This window comes from Callithrix jacchus, chromosome 13, assembly GCF_049354715.1.
Source record: "Callithrix jacchus isolate 240 chromosome 13, calJac240_pri, whole genome shotgun sequence".
NCBI lineage: Eukaryota > Metazoa > Chordata > Mammalia > Primates > Cebidae > Callithrix > Callithrix jacchus.
The window spans coordinates 54452682-54465164 of record NC_133514.1 but is presented as its reverse complement, the minus strand read 5'-3'; the positions used below and the strand labels follow the sequence as shown (position 1 = coordinate 54465164).

At 41.4% G+C, this 12483-nt stretch overlaps 1 protein-coding gene across 1 annotated transcript in view; it reads left to right on the top strand.

The window, feature by feature from the left end:
* The window catches only part of RAB12 (RAB12, member RAS oncogene family), a 28728-nt gene that overhangs the window by 1627 nt on the left and 14618 nt on the right, over positions 1-12483 (top strand). The window lies entirely within an intron of this gene.

Sequence of the window (12483 nt, the reverse complement as noted above, 5' to 3'; positions counted from 1 at the left end):
TTGTCTTTTTGTTTTTTCAGAGCTTACTTCCCTTAATGCTTTATTGGAATAGATCATTTTGGAACTGTTTTGTGCTGTCTGTACCATTTGTTTTTAAAATGTTGGCGTTGGGGACATGATATTAAAATTAGCAGCGTAACTTTGCCTGTTTCAAAATCCAATCTTGCATTATACAGAGTACAGGGAGTTGTTAAGCCATCAAATGAGGGTTATGCTGTTATTTTAGTACCTGATACAAATAAAGTAGGGTTAAATTCAGTTCAGAATTGTCAATCTGTTATGGCTCTGCACTTAAGTATATGAAAATGAGGGATAATAGAGTTGCACTGTGTGATGAAGAGAAATCAGGTACCTATAGGTGGGTAACTGAATGCTTGGGTGCATGGAGGGTGAGATGGATGAGCAAAGGTGTGCCTTAGAATGCAGAGGAGAGGGGAAGAAGTGTTTTCCAAGCCTGGCAGCAGTGGAGCAGCCCCTTCCCCTCACCTCTGGGGAAGGTTTCTTTAGGGGACTTGGGAATGAATACTGCGAGACCTTGACTGCCCTGCTAAGGAGGGTGGACCCTATCCTATGGGCACCTGGAACCAGAAGGCATCTTAATAAGACATTGGCATGAAGACAATGAAACTCATTTGGCAGAGTTGCATAGGATGTTTGGGAATGAGGACAAAACCAGGAGGCAAGGAGACCAGGCAGTTGTTTCTGTGTCCCTTAGTATACACTTTCTACTCTGAGTGTGGATGAATTTCTCTCATCCTCATTTTTGTTTGCTTCACATGTAGCCTGTAATACTTACAGTACTGAAGTGCTAGTACTCCAGTACTCCGTGCGTCCTTCTAACTGTGGGATGTTCAGAGAATGATCATGGCCTCTGGCTTGCTAAAAGCATGAAGACTCTGAGAAAGCTAACCAGCCCTGCTTCAGTTTCTGCTTCAGAGTTGCTTTTCAAAACCTTCTACTCATCAGATAATTCATCGAGCACCTACTGTGTGTTGGGTATTATGCTGTCCAGAAGTGGATCAGAGCTCCTGGGAGCTACATGACCGCTTTTTAAGGCAGTGACAAATGTGTATGGGTATTTGGGAGCACAGCGAAAGCACCTCCCGTCAGCACTAGGGATGAGACCTGGTTGGAGAAGGCTTCCTCGTCACTGGAATGTTTGAAGATAAGTTCCTTACTCTAGTTCCTTTAGAAAAATGCTAATTAAATATGGTACTGGGTGTGGTGTAGAACTGTGGTTGCCCCACCTGAATGGTTACCATTAGAGCAGTTAGCTCACAGGGTCCTTCCAACGCTGGTTTTTCTGGTTTCATCTCCATGTATTACAGTGAGTTGCATATAGAGCAAGAGTCTCTTCCACAGTAGGACTTTTTCCCTATCCTGTCAAGGCTTATGGATATGTGCTGCTCACAGCAGCCTTCTCGGAAAGATGGTGAGCTTCAGAGCATGGCCCAAGGAAGAATCAGGGTCTTGCTCTGTCATCCAGGATGCAGTGCAGTGGTACGATCATGGCTCACTACAGCCTTGACCTGCCAGGCTCACACAATCCTCCTACCTCAGCCTCCTGAGTAGCTTGGACTACAGATGCACACCACCAAGCCCTTTTTTGATTTTTAGTAGAGATGAGGTCCTACTATGTTGTCCAGGATGGTCTCAAACTCCTAGTCTCAAGCAGTCCTCCTACCTTGGCCTCCCAAAGCCCTCAGATTACAGGAGTGAGTTACTGCGCCTGACCAGTAAGTGCCCTTTTAAAGTGAATGGGATTCATTTGAACTTTCTGTAAAAGATCAATAGTGAGGTCCCTAAGGATTTGAGATGATGAACTATTGGGTAAAATTATAAATGAGCAAAATGTTAATTTTTTTGTATTGTTAATCACATTAGAAACTGGTTAAAAGATACACAGAATTCACAAGGGTATGAAAAGCTGAGAGATTGTGTTTACTACTTGGCCTATTTAATGAAAATTATCTAATGGAATTGTCTCTTGTTTTTAAATGGCATTTTATTTTCATGGAATTATTTAGTCTGATATAATTTGACAAGTTATTTTAAAAGGTACAGAGAGGAGCAGCTTTCAGAGTTTCAGAGACGGAAAAAAGTAGTTGACTAAACAAATTTACGACTAACATGACTGACTGGTCCACTATTTTTTTCATAACGATGCCTGTATCATAAGCATACTTATCTACTGTGAATCTCTGTGTGCTTTTACAAGTTGAGGTCATTACCTCCTGAGAGAAGCTGTAGAATCCATTTCTATCTAGCAATGCCAAATTCTTGATCTTGGTTCCTTCTGTTTGACTCCTACTAGTTTTAGACTAAACAGGTAAATGTGCTTTTTTTTGAAAGTATATTTCAAAAAACAACTCCATAAAATTACATATGTCAACTTTTGTTTTATTTCTATGTTACTGTTGGAAGCTAGCTGTTAATTTTGTTTCTTTTGAAATCGTTTTACCTGATAAAAACGTACCCCTACCCTTGCTCCAACAGCATTGCATGCTAGGAAAAATGAACAAGAAATGTGTGCTCTTAGGCGGGCAAATCACGAGGTCAAGAGATCAAGCCCAACATGGTGAAACCCCGTCTCTACTAAAAATACAAAAAAATTAGCTGGGTGTGGTGGTGCGTGCCTGTGGTCCCAGCTACTCGGGAGGCTGGGGCAGGAGAATTGCTTGAACCCAGGAGGCAGAGGTTGCAGTGAGTCGAGGTCGCGCCACTGCACTCCAGCCGGGGGCGCCTGTTGACAGAGTGAGACTCTGTCCCAAAAGAAGAAATGTGTGCTCTTGCTCAAGGCTCTGCCACTAACTAGTTCATGAGTTTGGATAAGTAATTTAGTTGTCTGTGCATATAAGTAGAATATTGTGTTAGTAGTCACTGCTACTTGGTGAGTACTTACTACACCAGCAGAAGGCCTTATCACAGCCCTGAAAGTTACCCGTTTTACAGAGGACCATGCAAAGTCTCAAGAGAGGTAGAAACTTACCCCCTGTGACACAGCTAGTCAGCAAGTGGTCAGGGCCAGGGCTACAAGTGAATTCTTTTTAACTATCTTTCTTTCTGTTCCTTAGCTTACTTTGAGATTTAAATTGACTTTGCTTTGTTGAAAATACTGATGGCTCACACATGTAAAGGTCAGACGTGATGGAGCCCTTTCCTTGTGTTAGAATTTGGTCCTTGTTACAGCCCCATGAAGATAGTGACACAGTTATCCTATGTCATTAGTGAAACTGATTTTCTTTAAGTGTGTCCCTGTCATCACCTGTCACTTTCCTTTTGGATATTAAAATAATGCTCCAAGAACTGCTTTTTAATCTGTATATTCCATAATACATATTCAAATATCTTAAGCCTTTTACATACAAAATTTTAGCAAAATAGATATATTCGAATACAGAAGAAGTCAAAGTAAGGCAGTCTGGACCTGAATTCTGATTTTTCTGGGCAGTAAGATTTCCCTTAAAATGCTGGAGGCCAGCATAGTTCTTTATTTTGCCAAGTAAGAACATTAAAAAAAAAAAAAGATTTAAAATGACTTTAAACAATTAGGGAAGATAAGATACCGGAGTTTAAAAGTTTTTTTATTTTACTTTTTTTATTATTATCTTTTTTTTTTTTTTTTTTGAGATGGAGTCTCACTCTGTCACTCAGACTGGAGTTCAGTGGTGCAATCTCTGCTCACTGAAACCTCTGCCTCCCAGGTTCAAGCAATTCTCCTGCCTCGGCCTCCCAAGTAACTGGGTTTACAGGTGCGCACCACCACACCCAGCTAATTTTTGTATTTTTAGTAGAGACAGGGTTTCACCATGTTGGTTAGGCTGGTCTTGAACTCCTGACCTTGTGATCCACCCTCTTTGGCCTCCCAAAGAGCTGGGATTACAGGTTATGAGCCACTGTGCCTGGCCAAAAGTTCTTTAAATTTATCTTCATTTTTCTCATTGTGTAGCAGTGCTCTAAACTTCACAGCCTGGCCTCCTTAGAGGATGGCAGCCCTTTCCCAAAGCCCTTTAACTCCACTGCAGGCTGCATTCCTTCCTGACTCCCCTCTAGCTCCTGTTGACATGAGGGGTGCACTCAGGATGCCCACTGGTGGGGCTTCAGCAGGAGACGGCATGAGCTGGAAGGTAGGGTAGTGTGAGTGACTTGAAACTCCTGCAGAAGTGCTCTCTGGGGGTCTGCTCTTGAATGTTAGGCGGCATGACAGGTCAAATGCAATCCACCAGAGTCTTTACCTGGAAATTGACTATTTGTACTTTATTCTGGAAACTGAGGGCAGAGATTTTTGTTAGAAAACCCAGAATGAGCATCTCATACTGGATTTAAATGCTTAACTCTGTGTTTTATTTTGCTCTTCTGTATTTATAAACAGTCTTCCAAGCCATGACCAATCTGCCCATGTTTCACTTAAGAGAGAATTAGGGAAAATCGTCCAGAATTCCCACTCCAAAAGCCCAAGCTCTGCAGCCATGCAGTGCGGTTTCGCTCCATCTGGAGATAACCTCACATAGACTCCCCTGCCAAATGATGTAACATGACTCAGGGATGTGAGCATGAGAGGAACCAACATTGAGTTCTTATACCCACATATGCCGTGTGCTATGTGATTAGGTTTATTTAATGAACTTAAAGCAAGCTGAGAGGCTTGACAAAGCATCCCCTACTTTTGTGGACTAAAGTAGCTGTCTTTCAGAGAAAGCATGCAGATTCAGTTGGTGGTGGTGTTTATGTTGAATAAAAATCTATTTAAAGACCTGGCTGAAGTACATTCAGCCTTTCTCTCGCTGTCTGCACTTATACTGAAGAAGAAAAGGTTTCATTATGCATGACAGAGATCCAGATTCTTAGAGATTGCCTCTTTCCCTCCAGTCTGTGGAATCTGCCAGAAGCCATCTGTTAATGGATCTTAGAACTGGCTGTAGAAGGCAGAGTAGGCTCCTTTGAGAACTGATAGGTCCAACTTATTCTGTATCCTTGGATGCCAGATACATTGTTCCAAATAAACATTAGTTTGAATTTGTAAAGAAAACAACTTTGTACAGTAGTCATTCTACAAATAGTTTTAAGAGACCTTTTCCATTCATATAAGACACCATCTTGCTCTTCCTTTCCCTGGGCACAAAGCTCACACCTGCACACCTTGTTTACCCTTTTAAGAGGGGAGCTGAGTCATGGAGGTAGCCGTATCTGTTAGGAAAGAGGTTGAGTGTCTCTCACTTTAGGCTTTAGCTCTCCTCTTTTTGTCCTTTAATTCACACCTTTGACATTTGGAAAGTATTTGGAAAGCCAAAACTACAGACCAAAATTGTGCCCTTAATTGAGTGTGATTGTTTAAAAAAAAAACAAAAAAGAATCTTATCTTTTAAAACCAGGAAGCACAACACAGGCTAAACAGAACACTGTAGATTCCATAGAAAATGTTTTTCCTCCAACTCTGACAAACTCCACTCTTTGGTTTCTGGTGCTTAGTTAATAAAACAACCTGCAATTCCAACTCCACGTCAGCACTTGGGCAAAGGAATGGGCCTCTGTAAATGAGAATCTCTGTGTTCTTGTTTTTGTTTTTGAGACAGAGTCTTGCTCGGTTGCCCAGGCTGGAGTGCAATGACGCAATCTCAGCTCACTGCAACCCCTGCCTCCTGGGTTCAAGTGATTCTCTTGCCTCAGCCTCCTGAGTAGCTGGAATTACAGGTGCCCACCACCATGCCTGGCTAATTTTTATATTTTTAGTATACGCAGGGTTTCACCAGGTTGGCCAGGCGGGTCTTGAACTCCTGACCTCAGGTGAGCCACTGCGCCTGGCTGAGCTTTGTGTTTTTCACGTGCCTCCTCTCCCCTCTTCAAGCCGTATGTGATAGGACCTCAACACTCTTGTCAATTGGCTAAAGAATCACACACCTGCAGTCAAATTTTTTTTTTGCTTAAAAAACACCAGCCTGGGCTACATGGCGAGAAACTGCATCTCCACAAAAAAATACAAAAATTAGCCTGGTGTAGTGGTGCATGCCTATAGTCCCAGCTTCTTGGGAGGCTGAGGTGAGAGGATCACTTGAGCCAGGGAGATCTAGGCTGCAGTGAACGGAGTGCACTACTGCACTCCAGCCTGGGTGACAGAGCAAGAACTTGCCTCAAAAAAGAAAAAACACTTCACCTTTTCTTTGGCCACCACTGTCTTCCCAAGTGGTGGTGTTTGTGGAAAGGAGATTTTTGGAGGCAGGCAGATAGTCCTGCATGTAAGTTCCAGCTCCACTACAGGCTGCCAGCTGTCCTTAGATAAGCAACTTACCTCAGTGTCTTCACTCATAAGAAGAAAAGCAAAGCAGGGTTTACACTTTGTTCCCGTGTCACAGAATAGGCAAGAAAATATCTTACATGTCTGGCTTAGAAAAGGCAATTTATAATTCTCTTCTAATTTATCCTGTAGATCCAAAAACTCTGAAACACGCCCCCCAAAAAATCCTTACCCTTTAATGATACACACTGATATATACATGTGATGTAAATATCAGAGTGTAATTACATGCCCTGGGTAAGACATCTGTTTGACAGTCCCTGTGTTTTCATGGATCCATTCTTAGTAGTAGTGAAATTCATTTTCTTTTTTTGCATATAAAAAACATGTTATTAATCCACTGTTTGATCATGGGTTTTTTTTCCTCCTCCCTTTAAATATTCTCCTCTTTTGACCAGGAACTCAAAATAATGTGGTAGCATTTCAGATAGGGGTTTGTCTGAAGCCAAGGAGTAGAGAAGGCCTCCTGGTATAGGGGTGGAATCTGTCCCAGCCAGCCACTTGCCCTGTCTTACTGTTAATTTTATATACTTGCCTAGCAATGCAAAGTTCTTTTTCAGCCTTAAATATGTTCTTAGCTCTCTTCCAGCCTCTGCCTCTTGTTTATAGGTGGGGCTGCACAGTGCATGGGAAGGAACATAGCCTGGAGCCAGGCAGCCCAGGTTCAAATCTGTGTTCTCATACTCACCAGCTTGGTGACCTTGGGCAGTCTGCTGGCTTTTCTGACTTCTGTTTTTTCATCTATAAAATGAGGACAGTAATATCTACCTCATAAAATTGTTAATGAATATACATTGCAATGAGTTAATGTAGATAAGGCCCTTAGAATGTTATCTGAAATAATAGCAAACACCACAAAAGTTCTTAATCTTTTGATTTGCAAAGAGGACATACAGCTTTCTGTGGAATTCTCGTACATATATACTTCCATGAGTGGAACTTCCACTCGCTCGCTGGGCTCTGACAGTGCAGGCACTCCCAGCTCCAGCCACACCTCTTCTTGGAGGCCCAGCACCTCCAACTGTCCCTCCCCTCCCTGATGCAGTCCCTCGTGTCATTGTTTGTTCCAGTCAAGTGCAAGGCTGTCTCCTTGTGCTTCTGCATACGAAGAGACACAGGGTGGGCTTTATTTGCTGGGTGGGAGCATGTCAAGCCTGTATGCAAGCAAGAACAGATCTTATACCTGGATGCACATTTGTCATCCTCAGGCCTGGATAAGCATTTTTTTAATGACACATGGTAACATTAAGATTTTAATAGTCCTGCTTCCGAGTTGATAGAAATATTTTACAGTTATAGTACTTAGTTTCTATTTAAATCCTTATAACACAGCTTAGGTAGGAAAAGCCAGATAGTATTAAATAGTAGGATGTCACAAGACAGGTCTACTAGCAGTGAGTTTGCATTCTCTTTTCCTTATATGGGGTGGGAATTCATTTTGAGCTCTTCCCTAAACATACAGGTAAATGTTTAGTTGTATACTTTGATACAGGTATATGTAGGTGGTGGAGTTTGGGCAGAAGACTGGCCTTACACCCACGTGACTTGTTTTTAATGCTAGATTTGCCTGGGTCTCTGTGACCTTAACGTGTTCCTTAATTTATTTTCTCACAACTGAAGATGTTTGCAGTCCTCTCTCTATAGGAATATTATATCCAATTTTAGATAACATTGTACAAGATATGTCCTTGGAAGAAAAGCCACTGTACAAAACTTAAGGTCATTATTATAAATTGGCCGTGACATCACAACCACTGTTTGTATTGAGACTTATTTCCAAGTCTATGAAAATCCTTCATCTTCTTGAAAGTAGTAAGTAAAATCTGTGGTCTGGTCCAAGCTCCAGATCTTTGACGGAGAGAGAAGTGACCTGGACATGGAAGAAGAAGGCACAGCCCACTCAACCGTAGTTCTAGATTTGGACCACAGTGGTGCTTCAGCCTTTTACTAGAAAGGAGCGTAAAGAAAGAAGTTTCTGTGTTTTTTTGCTATTTTCACTTTTGTAGCTTCTTATGGCCTAGCAAAAAGAAACAGTAGTGTGCAGATGTTTTGCTTTAAGGGGAACATAGAAATCTTAAAAGCACTAAGTACAGGGATTCCTCCTGCTGCTGCTAAGACATGATAGGCAGCCAGGAAGAAGGCAGAGCAGAGTCAGGCATTGTCTTAACAGCTTGCCTGTGGGGACTATGAGCCACTTCAGAACATCTCACGCTTTTCTCTTTTTTCACCCATCTGACTTTTATTTTAAAAACTTTTCATTGTGGGCAGTTGTGTAAATTTGAATCTTGGTTCTGCTGCTTAACTAGCCTGTGGTATGATTACAGGTAAATTACTCTGTCCTCTCTCTGTTCATCATGTCTTCCTTTATAAAATGGGGGTTACAGTTCCCCTGTCATTGGGCTTCTCTGAGGCTTGGATGTTGGGTGTTAGACACGGGTGTCCACTGTCATTAGTACTAAAGGAAATTAAGGTCAAGAATAAGACACAGGCACAGTTGCTCATGCCTGTAAACCCAGCACTTTGGGAAGCTGAGGTGGGAGGATCACTTGAGCCCCAGGAGTTTGAGACCAGCCTGGGCAACATAGCAAGACACTGTCTCTACAGAAAAAAATCAGTTAGTGGTGCACTTCTGTAGACCCAGGTACTCGAGAGGCTGAGGCAGGAGGATCACTTGAGCCCAGGAGTTGGAAGTTGCAGTGAGCACTGCACTCCAGCCTGGGTGACAGAGCCTTTTCTTTTTTCCCCTCCAAAAAAAAAAACTGACTTAAATAGAGCAGTCTAAGACCATTGATAATACTGTATCTCTGTAGCCTGAATACTTTTCAAAAGCATTATTAAAATGCTTTTAGAAAGACTTCCATGAAATTGGTAAGCCTAAAAGAAAGCAAGCTCCTCTCACCAGAATAATTCACCTAGTAGACCAGTTCTCTAAGGGACTGGATAGAGAAACTGTTACCATAATCCTCTGGGATCAGTGTATGTGGGGAGAGGCTATCAGCAAGGAGAGCTGCCTGGTCCTGTGAGGAACTGGAGGAGAAATGAGAGGCTGTGTTGCTGCACACACTCATATTTCTCCTGTGTGCTGGGCATCCCTGCGTTCACTGCTTCCATTCCACACCTGCTACTCAGGTATCTTTTATTTATTTATTTATTTTTAACTAATCAGTCCTGAATTTCCTTATTTTTTCCAAAAATAATTCACATTTCTCCTTACATATGCAGCATTTGATGGAGAAGAGGGGCAATTTCCTGCCATCAGATTTATTGAGTTGCTCTTATATGCCTGGCAGTGTCCTAGATTTTAGGGGGCTGAAGATGACTTGACTGTATCCTCAGCAGGTAGGCACATAGTCTGTGGGAGAGGCCAGCAAAGAAGGCATGATGTGATACGGGCTAGAAGAGAGTTCAGAACATAGATGAAGAACGAGGGTAAGGGTGGGAGCAGTCAGAAGAGTTCAGATGGGAAATCTAGGGCTTCAGAGCATTCTGGGCAGGCAAGAAGGTTCTCTAAGAAGAGAGAACGGCAAACAAAAGAGCTCTGCCAAGTGCATGGTGTGTTAATTTAGGTCAGTATGACTAAGCTTTTCAAAGGCAGGGACTGTCCCCATCAGCTAAGTGGTGAGGGCTCCTTGCTTCCTCGCTTAGTCGAGATACCTGTAGGAAACCAGTTCTCACCAGGGTTGTAGATAGTAGTGAACACCTTCTTTGTCCCTTGATTTTTTTGTAAACATTTCCTCTTCTGTGACAGGAACTCTGTTGACTTTTCCTAAATAATATGCCAGATATTTTTGGTTATTGATGACTTTTTTCCTTTTATTCAGGATCATTATCACTTCTATGACATGCCAATATTAGAAATAGACGTTAAGGCATATTTTTGACTTTTAATGTAAGAAAGTTTTTAGAAATGTTTAGTTGTGTATTTTGATTCAGGTATATGTTTCCAAGTCAAAAATTGGATTAAGTTTCCAGTCATGCAGGCTATTTAATGGCTGTTAGAGATGGTATCGGTATAGGATATTTCATTTAAGAGTGAGGATTGTTTTAAGGAACTGGTTTTACTCATGGAACCGTAGATTGGCCATTGGATATTTTTCTGTTGTGTTTTTGTCATTCATCTACTCACTATGAGATAGTCTTCATTTTGGCTGAACAGATTCTTTTTTTATTTGGTTTTTTCCTTTCCAACTTTTATTTTAGGTTCAGGAGGGGTTACCTGTACAGGTTTGTTACATGGATAAATTGCGTGTCTTGGGGTTTTTGTGTACAGATTATTTTGTCACCTAGGCAGTGAACATAGGACCTGATGGGTAGTTTTTCAGTCCTCTGCCTCCTCCCAGCCTTCACCCTCAAGTAGGCCCCGGTGTCTGTTCCTTTTTTTGTCCGTGAGTGCTCAATGCTAAAGCAGGTTCTTAGCCCTATTTACTGTCAGGTATTCTTTGCTTTGTTTTCCTATTAGAACCGATATTAATGTCCTAGCCTTTTATTTTTACTCATTAAATGTGGTTACAAAGTAGTCCTACTGTAGGACTGCTGGAATTGGATAAGTTGCTAAAGTTGGTTGGAAAGGGTTGTCTGACATATTCAGACTCCATTGTTAGCAGAGAAAACAATGTAATCAAAACAGAGAATATCTCTGCTCTAGCTGTTTCAGGGACTCTTAATCAGTTTGAAGCAGAGCTCAAAAGAAGTGTCATTTGCCAGTTCTTTTCAACAAAGGAGCAGCCACTGCCATAAGGTTTACAAAGTTACAGCTCCTTTAATTACATTTTAAAAACAAACTTACTTGAAGTAATTGGAAACAAAAATAAAGTAGAATAGTAGTGATCACAGATTATGCATTTGATTAGTAAATTCCATCACAGAGTAGCATGGCAGCAGTGAAATCCTAACTCTATGTTAATATGAAGACAGTGTATTGTCACTAAACTGTGCTGCTTTAAACCGGAATGTAGCAATTATCTCAGCACTGTTTGTGTGTCTTGTAGAGAGTATCACTTGAAATTGCAGTCTCCTTGCAGCTGAATGTTAAGCCACTCTTTGAATATTCTCCAACATGCAGAACCTGCTTCCTGGGTCAAGGCAGTGTCTGAGCTTCCTTTGACTTTGGAAAGCAAATCATTTCCAGAACTGAAAGTGAAATTGAGTTAACCAGCTTTCCTTCAGGGACATCTGAAATTATGTGTTGTGTGAGAGATTAATAGTTGACATGGAGAAATGCTCTTTAGCTTTGTTTTCTTGTGAGGTTTTATATTCATGCAACTTCTCTCCTAGGGCAGGAGGGCTGCTTCCCTGGCCACACCCTGCCCCAGGGCTGTAAACATGCCTTTTGTGTGGCATTGGTGTCCACAGTGTGTTACTAATTATAAAAATGGGTCACATGTTTTCCACTTCCCCTTAAGAGCCTCATCTGACTGCAGCACCTCATCAGTTCCCAGAGATGGGCAGTCAGGGCCTTGTCCTCTGTGGCCACCATGCCACTCACAAACATGGGCGCCTGCTGGCCAGGGGAGCTGGAATCACCTACATCCTGGGTCCCAAGGAAGCTGTCAGGAAGTCGTTCCTGTAGGGAAGATGTCCCTAGTTCTAAATTCAGCCAGCATCCCTTTTGTTTCCCTAAGTTGTGAAAACGGTGTAATAAAATATTGCTGTGAATTATTTATATTTTGTGTAACTGGAAGGCATATAAGGTAGCATACACAAATGAAAACTTGGTTTTAAAAATATATCTGAAGCTTTACAGGCTAAATTGAAAAGAAAAGATACATGATGGTTTGCTTAGTAATATTAAATTTAAAAACTGGGTATGTTAATTTGTATAAGAATTAATTTTAAAATCTTCCTTCTCACTGTTGATAATATAATGTTATGTTTATATTTACCTAAAATTTTCATGAGTACTGAAATTTTTACTACAGTAATTTCTAAGTTCAGACTAAGGTTAAGTTTGATTAAGTTTCCAGTGTTCTGTATAAGAATTTTCCCTGAGATAACATCCTTTTAAAGCCACTCATTTGTTGATGTAGTTATTAAATGTAATTTTGAACTGGTTTCTGTGCTGAACTCTGGTAGTAATAAATTGTGTTGTGAACAGCAAATACTAGACCCATCATTCAGGATAAGACATAACATGGGCCGACTTTCCCAGTGTGGACTGAAGGATGAGAGATGCAAGGTTTCAGATACTCCTT